We start from the raw sequence: 11,681 nt of genomic DNA, 5'->3' as shown, positions 1-11,681 counted from the left end.
CTTTTTGTATGTTTTAGTTAGTAATTTAGTTAGTAATTAGTCCTAGACCAGGGGTGACTAATTGGGTGAATGCAGGCTAAATTTGCCCCTCAGAGCAGTGCTCTCTAGCCTCTACAAGTCTAGCATATTTTAATCAATGTATAGTTAAAGAAAAAAGTTGACCTACAGATTTACTTGCAAAGATCTCTTTCTGGATTGTGTTAAGTAACAGGTATGCACCATATCAGTGGCATATTAAGCAGTAATGCTCCATAACTGTGAAGCACCCACTAACTAGATTACAGCACTGACTTAATGATTGAACTGAAAAGACATTTCTGGCCTCCAGCTCACTGTCTTGAAAATAAAGTGCTCACCAAGAATAAATACTGATCAAATCTTATGTGGGCTCCCATAGATTAATACTTGCAGCTTCTTTCATGCACTTCGTCTTGTCTTTGAATGGAAGCCTTCTTGAAAGGTCCTTGAGTTATCCATTCAAGTATTTGAAGAAAATCATTTGGATTTTCTCACCACTGGACTGCTTGCTTGCTGCATGAAGTAGGTCAACTTGCATGTATATACCTGCCTGTAAGCAAGTTCCTGAACAACTGCAGTTGCATGTCTGCTTGGAATAGCAAAACAATTTGACTGCATGACTACAAGACAAACCATAATGCAAATTAGGCAATAAGGTCTTTACTAACTAGGAATTTCCCACAGCCCTCTAGGCTCAAGAAGGATAAAGCTGGATGGACCTGGGTAAATTCATAATCCAAGTATCCCAAGGAGCAGAGAAGTGCCTAGTTATTTAATCAATTGTCTTCCTAATCAAGGCAAAGTATGTGCTTATGTATATCTTCTGCCCTGTAACCTATGGTCACAGTCCCATAGGAAAGATTTGTATAGTCAATTATTGCTATATTGTCTTATGGTAGCTCCCTTTCCAAATGTTTCCTATGGCAGGACCCTGTGGACAGATCATGATGCTTCAGCCTAGCATTCCTCAAAAATGCTGTTTCAAGAAGTAGGAAATCTGCCTCCCAAATGGATCTAGGAAGATTCAGACAGTGGCTGAGTATAGAATATTCTCTAGAGCAGACTTTCTCAACAGAGGTTTTGTGAATCCCTGGGGTTTCTGGATGTCTACAGAAGGGTTTCACTAATTGGGTGGGAAGTAATTTTAAATAATTTTTAAATTAAAGAATGATCAGGTGATATGACCATATATGGTTATGTCAAAACACCCCATGGCTAATGATGGGCCTGGAGGGGGAAAAGGGAAGGGTACCAGTCATAAAAATACTTGCTGGCTGAGGCTTGTTGCATATGGTAGTGACTGAAGTCCATAAAGTTAGGTATTCTCATTTTAAGTTAGCTCTGTGTGAGTGTGTGTGTGTGGGTGGGGGAGGGGGAGTGGCGGCAGGGGACGACAGAGTGCTGGATGCTTGACTCAGCCCTACTGGGCTGTTTCTGGCGTTTGGGGGACAGGGAGCAATGGAATATGACATCACATCTGGTGGGAGTATACTCAAAAAGCAGGAAGTCTGCTGTTGACCCAGTCAGGAAACTAGAGAATAATAGAATCATGGAGTTAGAAAAGACCTCCAGGGCCACCTAGTCCGACCCCCTGCACATTGCAGGAAACTTCATGACCAGATGATGCCCCCCCCCATTAGAATATCTGGCCAGTCTGGTCTGGAGGAAGCTTGCCTCCCAACCCCAAAGTGGTGATCAGCATTACCCTGAGCATGCAAGGAAGGGCCACAAGAGTGAAGAACTAACACAGCCCTTCCTGCTGGACTTAGAGCTTGGGATAAATTCAGGGGTGGTGGCAGCTACCTTACAGGGTGTGCAGGTGTAGCCTGGCTCTCTGTTTTATAATCTGAACCCTTGTCGAACGAACCCGAGGAGACTGGAAAACCATGAAAATCATCAGGAGGTTCCTGTCCTATCTGTGCTAAATATAGAAGAAGAAGAATTGGTTCTTATATGCCGCGTTTCCCTACCTGAAGGAGGCTCAAAGCAGCTTACAGTCACCTTCCCATTCCTCTCCCCACAACAGACACCCTGTGGGGTGGGTGAGACTGAGAGAGCCCTGATATCACTGCTCAGTCAGAACAGTTTTATCAGTGCCGTGGCAAGCCCAAGATCACCCAGCTGGTTGCATGTGGGGGAGCGCAGAATTGAACCTGGCATGGTGCTCTCCAGCGGCCGCCATGGCTGGGGTTCCCCCTTGGTGAGGCACTGTGCAGCTGCTGCTGGCAGTGCCCCCCAGCGAGCAGCAGGAAGACAGGGGCGCCGGTGAGAAAGCAAGTGGAGCAGGGGCTCAGGCGGCAGCAACTTCCCTCGGCAAAAGATTACCCCCTCCCCCGGGCCTCAGTAAGATTGTCAAGCGTTGACCGGTCCCCGGTGATAAAAAGGTTGGGGACCACTGCCATAAAAGACAGAGACCAGTGGGATATCTCATGAATTCGCTCAGCAGTTTTTGAGCTCATCTGCTTGTGTGGTACTGTAACAGAGAGGGGGAACTTGCTGGGCCGAAGCCACCTGACAGTTTCATGGGGGCGGATGAAGTTAATGAATCAGGATTAGGCACTGTGGAGGCTGCAAAGCTAACTTTCTGCTGAATAGTTAAAACAGCAAATATGAATCCTAAAATTTCCTCTGGAACCTTATTATCATGGCACAGTGTTAGCATCGACAAAAATAGGCACAAATTAGTCCAGGAGCCGAAAGGATTTCAAAAAAAAGTCTGAATATGTATTTTGGTGTGTGTGTGGTGTGGAGAGGATTAGCCTCTTGTATGCATTAAAAAGAATGTGCAAAATCCAAGTTTTGACAAATCTATCCTGCCCTTCCTCATAAAAACTGGTATTTTTCTGTCCAATCAAGGGCTTAATTCCTTACCAGGAAGAGCTTTGAAATTACCAGTCCAGCAGTCCTATTATGGATCCAGTATAATTGTCAGGTCTAAAGACATATAGCTATTTATGAAGCAAGTCATAAGGTCCAGCTTCATCCTACAAGAACACCAGCAGAAGGATGGGCTCTGCCAAGTGGTAGGAACGGGTTCTAAGAGCTCTCTGCCATAAGCAATGAAACCTTTGCAGAACACGTTCAGTTGCTCCACTCAGGAGTGGTTTAAGGATTTGCGGGATCCGTAGTACCAGAGCCAGTTTAAGGGTTCTCGGGGCCCTAGCAGAGTACAATTTCAATGGGAGCAGCCAGACTGGGGTCCAAGGGGGCCCCCATAGTGGAAAGGGGTGTCACTCTGAGGGTCCTTAAAGAGGGAAAAGGGGAGAGAAGAGAGACTACAGCCCTGATCCATGGGGGGGAGGGGGATAGCATTGTGTGGGGCCCCTGGAAGCATGGGGCCCATAGCAAGTGTTACCTGTGCTGCATGGGAAAACTGTCCCTGGCTTCACTCAGCAAGACTTTGGTCCCTTATATCTGGTCCTTCTTGATCAGCATCTTCAACTGAAGAATGCCAAAAACCTACTCCTGAGCAGCCGGCTAGCAAGAAGAATTAACACAGCAGACCGGCTTCCCAAACCCAATAGGGTAGGAAGCACTGGCAGAAATGCAGTCTCCATCATTTCATGGGGAGGAGACATTTTCTGACTTGTTAAACATGGGAAAAATCAAGATAGAGGCCGGATGCAGAGATTATACAGTTGGGGGATGGGGAATCCTTTAAGGTTTTCTGCTTATGGGTGAAAGGCAGAACTATTTAAGAATGTATGGGACAACTCAACTGGGCTTTGGCTAATTTGTTTCAATTCATTGGGTGAACAGTATATTTTAAAGATTTTAGTAGAATTTTGTACTGTATTTATTGTCATTACCTGCCTTGGATCTTGCCATAAAGACCCTAAATGAGTAAATCTCTATTGTCTTGGCCCTTGATCAGCCACCATGCCCCTCTACTGCTAGGCTGTGAGCTGTTTTCCATCAAGCAGCTGCCACCACCCTGCCTAGCTACAATTTCCACTGAAGGTCCAAACACCAGAACAGTGCATCATCTTTAACCGCTCCTCATGGAGCGGAAGAAATAAAACAGTAAGGGCCCCGAGGGTGGGCCCTGTCCGGGATGAGGAAGGGTGCCGATAGGCCCCTTCCCCTGGACTGACAAGCGGAGGGCCCATTCGGGAGGCGCAAAGCTCCTCCCGATTGGCCCCTCCACTTGTCAGTCCAGCCCCAAACTGCGAATCAGCAGCCGCGCACAGCAGCTCCATTTTCCACAGAGCAAAGTCCACACTACACTTGGCTCCAGTTGATTTTGGGTCCCCTTTCTGGACTTTTGCCCAGGGCCCTAGAATCACTAAGACTACCTCCGTCAGTGCATTGAGTGTCCATCTCTGATATATTCCTTTCCCCCACTCAGTGTCTTCCAGCTCCAGGAAAGTTGATTACTGCAGTCACAGAACTTGCATGGAATATACTCATAGGGAAAAGGAGGTAAAATGGCTACCTCTAGGTGTCCTGGTGCTTCCTGCATTGGTTATGCAGATGCACTAAATAAAGTTCCAAGGTGCTCTTTAGGACAGTGGTCTGCAACCTTTGTTAGGCTGCGGACCGCTGTGCTGGGGTGCGGGGAGAGGGCGACCCGGGGCCCCGCGTGTGCGCGGCAGCCCCGGTGCAAACGCGCATGCGCGGACTTGCCGTGCGTGCGTGTTTGCACCCCCGTCGGACACAAACGCGCACGCGTGGCAAGTCTGCACGTGCACGTTTGCGCTGCCGGCATGCCAGCGGCCGCGGCTCCCTCTCCCCGCCCCTCCAGGCCGCAAGGAAGTCGGCTGCTGAAGCGGCCGATTAGCTTGCGGTCCGGCAAGCTTCTCTTCCTGCCCCCTCCCAAAGCAAGAAGCTTGCCGGGCCGCAAGCTGATCGGCCACTTCAGCGGCCAATTTGCTTACAGCCTGGCGAGCTTCTCACTGTGTGGGGGGGCGGGAAGAGGGAGCCGCGGCCCAGCACCAAGGCCTTCACGGCCTGGCACCGGGCCGCAGCCCGGGGGTTGGGGACCACTGCTTTAGGACATCAATAGTAATTACAACGGCAGGAAGTACAAACCAGGGGTCACCTTGAGAGCTTCAACATTACCTGGAAATATTCCTGTCAATGCTTCTAAGTTCCACAGTGGGAATTAGTACCAAACCAACTGTTTCAAACTCTAGGCGGTAGGAAGCCTTTGCAGCCAATCACTGCAAATTACATCAGTTACTGAATCTTTGGGATAACAAGTCAATTAATGGGATGCAAGTCTCCTCTAAGTGCACATACAAAAGAAAATTCTTTAGGGGCTGAAGAATCATCTCAGCAGCCATGCTAATAATGCTAATACTGCCCTCACTGGCAGTCTTCAAGCAAAGGTTGGATACACACTTTTCTTGGATGCTTTAGGATGCTTAGGGCTAATCCTGCGTTGAGCAGGGGGTTGGACTAGATGGCCTGTATGGCCCCTTCCAACTCTATGATTCTATGATTCTAATGCCACTGCAAGAGCCAAAGCAGAGTTTCTGTAAAGCTGTGTGAACGGGAAAACTCAGGGGTAACAACTCCCCCCTGACGAAGTGCACAGCCCCCCCTAAGGTGTGCATACTTTGTTGCCATTGCAAAAGCTATCATTAGCCCAGTAATGAGGAACTGCAGTTCTTGTCTTTCATCTTTTGCTCTGAAATTGGAACAGGAATGACCTGGCAGGGGATCAGTGATGATGCTTGCTGTCTGGCTGCAGATGGGGAATATGGAGGAGGAAGGGTTTATTTCTCTGATGTCTAAAATCTCTCAGCAGAGGCATGTTCTCTTGCCATTTCAAGGTTCATTCTAAGTCTCTGGGTTACTTGAGTTCTTTTATCTTCAGTCTCGAGCATCTTAATCATCAGGCAATAATTTGTGAGATTTTAGACATAAAGTTTGCACCCTGGTTAGCTCATGAAAGTCCCAGCCTTTGCTCCTGCCTCACTGACTCCGGCCAGGAGAGGGCAGTGATACACATACACAAACCGCAGCTTTGAATGAAGCTTTGGAGACGGAAATCAAAGGAAACACTCAAATGCTTAAAACTCACCAACTCTCTATTGTATATGGAACCAAATGGGTATGGTTTCCTACAGTCATTCTTGAGTGTTTGTGCTTGCTTCTGTGTCAGGACATTCAAAGGTGTATACATTTATGATGGGTCACGGGCCAGCACATTTTTATTATTATTATTATTATTATTATTATTATTATTATTATTATTATTATTATTATTATTATTATTAGATTTATTTCCCACCACTCCCTGGGTAGGCTCGTGGCGGGTAACAGTTGTCTTTAAAATCCCAATTAAAACCCCATTAAAAGACATTAAAAATTATAACATGGCGGCAGCCAATCACAATCTACTCCCACCTGCCAAGGCGATAGAGAATGGGGGAGATGATGTATACTTATTTACCTGGTTCCTGTCACACACTTTACCATATGCAGATGCCTGTATATCGCTCCTGGCAATGCAGGAAAAAGTTCTAAATGCAGGCTAGCATGGTTTTCCGAAAGCATAAGAGCAATACTCCCCACTCCTCTGGCCTGGGAGAACTTCGTTTTGCAGAACTTCGTTTCAGAATAAAATGTCAAAGTTGGCTCAAGATGCAGATACTGTTTCTACTTTAAGAGGGAAATCCCTTAACAATCCAGCAATTTTCAAAGAGGCAGCAAAATCCGGGCAGCAGGAAGACCGGCGAGATTTCATTTGACATTTGCAAGTTGGAAGACAGCACCTACAATGATGTATTCTAGAGGGGAAGAAGCTGGATGCAGAGAGAAACAGTAGCGGAGGGAAAGGGAGAGAGAGACAGCTTGCTGATGGCAAATTCGGCGCCCGTCCCTGCTTTCCAGTATCTCTGAAGTGCTGCAGAGAAGGCAGCAAGAGCATCACACAGCACCAACTGCTGCAGCGCTGAGTAAGATCCTCCTACTCCATCTCCCACTATCATACGTGGGCTCAAGCATTGTTTTTGATTTCATAACAGTGAGAGAAAGCCTTCAAACTTTAACATGACGCCTGCAAGCCAGGACTAGCAACTGTCTAGTAAAGCTTCCCCTTTGGCGAACACTGTGCTGCAGCTAACAGCCAGTTGCACAACCAGAGGACAACAGATCAGGCCTTAACCTACAGGATTTTTACAAGAAGGGTATATTTTATGTACTGTTTTTATTGCGTTCATTGAGGCCAGTACTACTAGATCGACTGGTAGTCACTCTTTCCTCAGTCCTACCATTCCTTAGATGGAGAAGCCAGAGATTCCGTTGGATCACCAAAGGAATATTCTTTCTTTCCCTGGGGGGATAAATAACAGAAGTTGAAGGGCTGGAGGGATGACAAATGATTTGAAAATGTCACCCCTTCCAGATTCTCTCAGGGGCTTCCGCAGGCCCATTACTCCTCCACACCTTTTTGCTTCAACTAACTCTTGGTCATCCTCAATACTCTCTGTTCCTGGAGGGTATTCAGTTCTCTTCAGGCTGAATTTTTTTGGAGGTGGTGGTGAGGAGGTCTTTTTTCCTTTGATGAGTGTGCAGTCATATTTTTCGGCCTACCCTGGTTAAGCTGCATGCCTTCATTTGTACACCACAGGTAAGTGGACCTAGTTTCAAATCTGGCTTCCTTCATCACACTCATGCAAAGGTAAGGAAGGGAGATCTGAGCTTGGCAACCAGCCAGGATCATGCACATTCAGGCCACGCCAACTCAGTTTGATGTCTGAATGCAGCCCCTGTCTGTCCGTGGCCTGGTTTGGGGGCTTTCATGCAGGTCAATCACATCATGAATGACTGGGGAGAGGAAAGGTGTCAATGGCTATACGGAGAAAGCCTTCCCAATTCCTTCTTGCAAACAATGCAAGTAGAAATGTGACCTTATGGTAGATAAAGCAGTAATCAGTTGGACAGCTGAGCTTCATGAGAAGTTAAAACAGGAAATCCAGGAACTCTTGGATCTTTCCTATTTAAATTTGTTTGTATGGCATTTTAGGTGGTTTAAGAACAAGAACAACAACTATAAAAACCCAGGGGCTTTCCGCACAAGGACCAATTTTGCTGAATGTTTCCAGTATGCAGAAACGCTATATTTAATAGTGGAATTTCACCATTCCGCATACCTTTAATTCTAGTGGAATATTGAAGTCCCAGTAGCATTGTATTCATTCCCCACAAGTTTCTGGTCTCACTGGAAACGCAAAAAGGAAGCGTTCCCGCCCCTGGCCGTCAATCCAATAGAACAGCCAATGAATTGTCGTGTTCGTGCTCCCGAAAAGCTCCTTTCCCTTTAAAAACTGTTTTTTAAAAATGCAAACACACCAGTCGCAACGAATATTTGTTCATTCATTGTCTCAGAAAGACCTTTTTTGCTGGCATAGGAGCTGGCGCTTAATCGTTTCCATGCTCTTCAAGTAAAAAAAATACCCCCCCATGGGCGTTATTTGTGGCCAAAATTACGGGCAGTGTCGAACAGGGGGCTGTATTGTGCTTGGGAACTTTAAAGACACTTGCAATAGGGAGCTTTGTTTTACTGTTAAGCACTTCTGTGGAGGGACTCTAGCTGGAGAAGCCTTGCTCGTTCGTTGCTTTCGCCGGACTAAGGGAAAAAAATGGCGATCGCGTCCCCGGAAGCTCGGGGGCAAGAGCAAGGGAGGGACATTCTTTCTGCCACTACATCGAGAACGCACATGTCTTTTTCAGATGTGTTGCAGTTTGTTCTCAAGAGTCTAGCGGTTTTTTAAAGGGGGAATCCACTTTTCTGGATTTCCCGAAAAGTGCTACAACGAAGTGATTTTTGTGGGAGTGTTGCAGGAGTGTTGGAGATTGTGTATGATGTCATTCGAAATGTTGAATTAATTTACCAAAGGTAATTACATTTAAGTTGTGCGGAATGGCCCCCAGTATGTACTCTGCTCTGGTTCGGCCTCACTTGGAGTACTGTGTTCAGTTTTAGGCACCCCAGTTGAAGAGGGATGTTGCCAAACTGGAACGTGCCCAGAGGAGGGCAACAAAGATGGTGAGGGGTTTGGAGACCAAGACATATGAAGAAAGGTTGGGGGAGCTTGGTCTGTTTAGCCTAGAGAGGAGACAACTGAGAGGGGATCTGATAATCATTTTCAAGTATTTAAAAGGGTGCCATATGGAGTATGGAGCAGAATTCTTCTCTCTTGCCCCAGAGGGACAGACCAGAATGAATGGGATGAAATTAATTCAAAAGAAATTCCATCTAAACATTCGGAAGAAGTTCCTGACAGTTAGAGCGGTTTCTCAGTGGAACAGGCTTCCTCAGGAAGTGGTGGGTTCTCCTCCCTATCGCTCATCTACTGTAATCTGCCACCCCCTTGATCCTTCACAGAATCAGCCTCTTCGTCAGATGGCTATCTAGCCTCTGTTTAAAAATTTCCAATGATGGAAAACCCACCACCTCCCGAGGAAGCCTGTTCCACTGAGAAACCTCTCTGTTCTATGATTCTATTTAAAGAGGATGTGCAGAATGTTCATTTTGATACAGTAGCACAATGCAGACCTCACTTTTACACCTTCAAAGAACAGCCGTGAATAAGGCTTGTTGAGAAACAGGCAGGCCATTTTGCTTGATTTTAAAAAAGGAGAAGCTCTTTGATGACAAATATAATGGGTTGATTAGTTGTAAATGCTCATTTATGACATCCAGTGAACACACCGGAAGTTGTACCTTCAGAAAGCCTCGTTAGTTGACTCACTGTGGATGTGCTGCAATCAGGAGCTATCTATGGACTGGAGAAAAGAGAAGTGGGGAGCAGCTTTGCTGTTGCTGCTGTTTTGGCTTTCTCAAACAAAACAAGACCCTGACATAAAAATGGATGCAACCCTAAGCAGAATTACCCCAACTTCCATGGGCTGAGTCCATTAATGCCTGGGCATTCAGGGCTGTGTGCAGTCGATGATAAATAGATTTTTAGAAGTTTAAATAACCGAAACTCTCCATGCCAAGAAAAGTGGAATTAGGCAGGCTCTATCAATTGTACTAATTAATTATATTAATGTTTTGTTGTTTCTGCTTCTGTTGGTATATATTCTGCTTCTGTTGGTATATTCTGCTTCTGTTGGTCAAGAGCCAACAAATTGTGCAGGGAACTGAAGCTCTGGACATCAGAAGCCTAACTGATCCCCTCCCCCACCCTCAGCATTACACGCCCATTTTTAAGCCTATATTTGCTGCCAAATGAGTTGAAGTCTTATTCAAGGTAGGAAGGAAAGTAGGTGAGGTTCTCAGGGAGAATTCTTTAGCCTCAGGACAAATTCTGTCTTGTCTGGTTTTGCACTTGCCTGTAATTACTAAATATACTCACATAAATGAGCAGACTGTGCTTCCCTTGAACATTTGGCCATATGTGTACATTTCCAGGGGTACTTTACCTGCTGCAAAGACCTGGAATGTTATCTAGGTGGTCAGACAGAGCTGGTTATGCATTGCACATACTCGTTTGGCAGGTTTGTACTGGAGCTGGCCACAAGCGCAAGCAAACTGTCTGCCCATATGGAAGTTTCCGATGCCATTGGTTTGATGCTTGCACACTAAAATGGATGTTTGGGGAATCAGCAAAGAAAGCTCTGACTAAATAGTATTCTGGCCAAGTGACCTGCGCAGAAGGATTGGGAATTAGCTAGAACTTCCTGCAGATCCTGATGTACATACATCTGTCCTTCTTCAAAACTGTAGTCTGTAGTGCTTAGCCAGAGGTAGGAAGGTGGGCCACTGAGTTTTGGTCGTCGTGGTAGGGGAGGCTGACTACCCCAGATGGGAACACGTAACGCTTTTGTTCTGGCATTTCTCACTTTATCCTGAGAAAACTCTATGGCTAAATAGGAATTCCAAATAGGTAGACAAATCTGTCTGTTACAAACAAGGAGACTTGGGGCAGTTTGAAGAAAAACATATTTTTTGTCATCAGATTAATCCAACACATAAAGCCTGCTCTATGCTGGCAGATGCAGATGGGGAAAACAAATAATAAATGGCTGTGTCAAAAGCCCATGCAGTGTAAGAAGCAGTTTATGACATCTCTCTGCAGAGCTCTGGCGACAGAAGATAAGCACAGTGGCCATTCAGAATAATGGTGATAACGCCATTTCCCTCTCTTTGCTAAACTATCTAATACCTATAGTGAGTGTAAAAGCCCTTTAACTTAGTTCAAGCCTAAACAAATACCATCAAGTGTATGATTAATCCAGCAGTTTCACACTGGAATCTCCCTTTGAAGTTCTTTTGTTAAACAATGGTGACTTTCCACAGCAAAGTGTCTTGAGAGACAGAAAGGATTTCCCACTGGTTCTGAATGCTGCCATTTTAGCGTTAGAGTTCTATCCATTCTCTTGTTTAGGTAATAGTTGGACTGACCTACACAAAGGGCATTGCTGGCTTGTGATAACATGTATCATGTTCAAGCAGGTGAATAATCACTAGTTGATGTCATTAAGGTCCTGAGTGGGGACTGGGATAACATTTCAGTTTGTTCCACAATCTAATTAGGAAGAAACTAATTTAGATTAAGGGGCTATCTCTAAGCAAGGGGAAGCCAAGGTCCATGAATACAAAGGAACATTGTGCAGGATGGGGCATAGATCCATAATGATGCATTTGAGTGGCTTTAGCTGGGAGTTGTAGCTGACAAGAAATGGTAGTTTGCATATATTTGTAG

This window comes from Paroedura picta, chromosome 3 (assembly GCF_049243985.1).
Source record: "Paroedura picta isolate Pp20150507F chromosome 3, Ppicta_v3.0, whole genome shotgun sequence".
NCBI lineage: Eukaryota > Metazoa > Chordata > Lepidosauria > Squamata > Gekkonidae > Paroedura > Paroedura picta.
The sequence above is the reverse complement of the archived record's forward strand: the minus strand, read 5'-3'. Positions refer to the sequence as shown.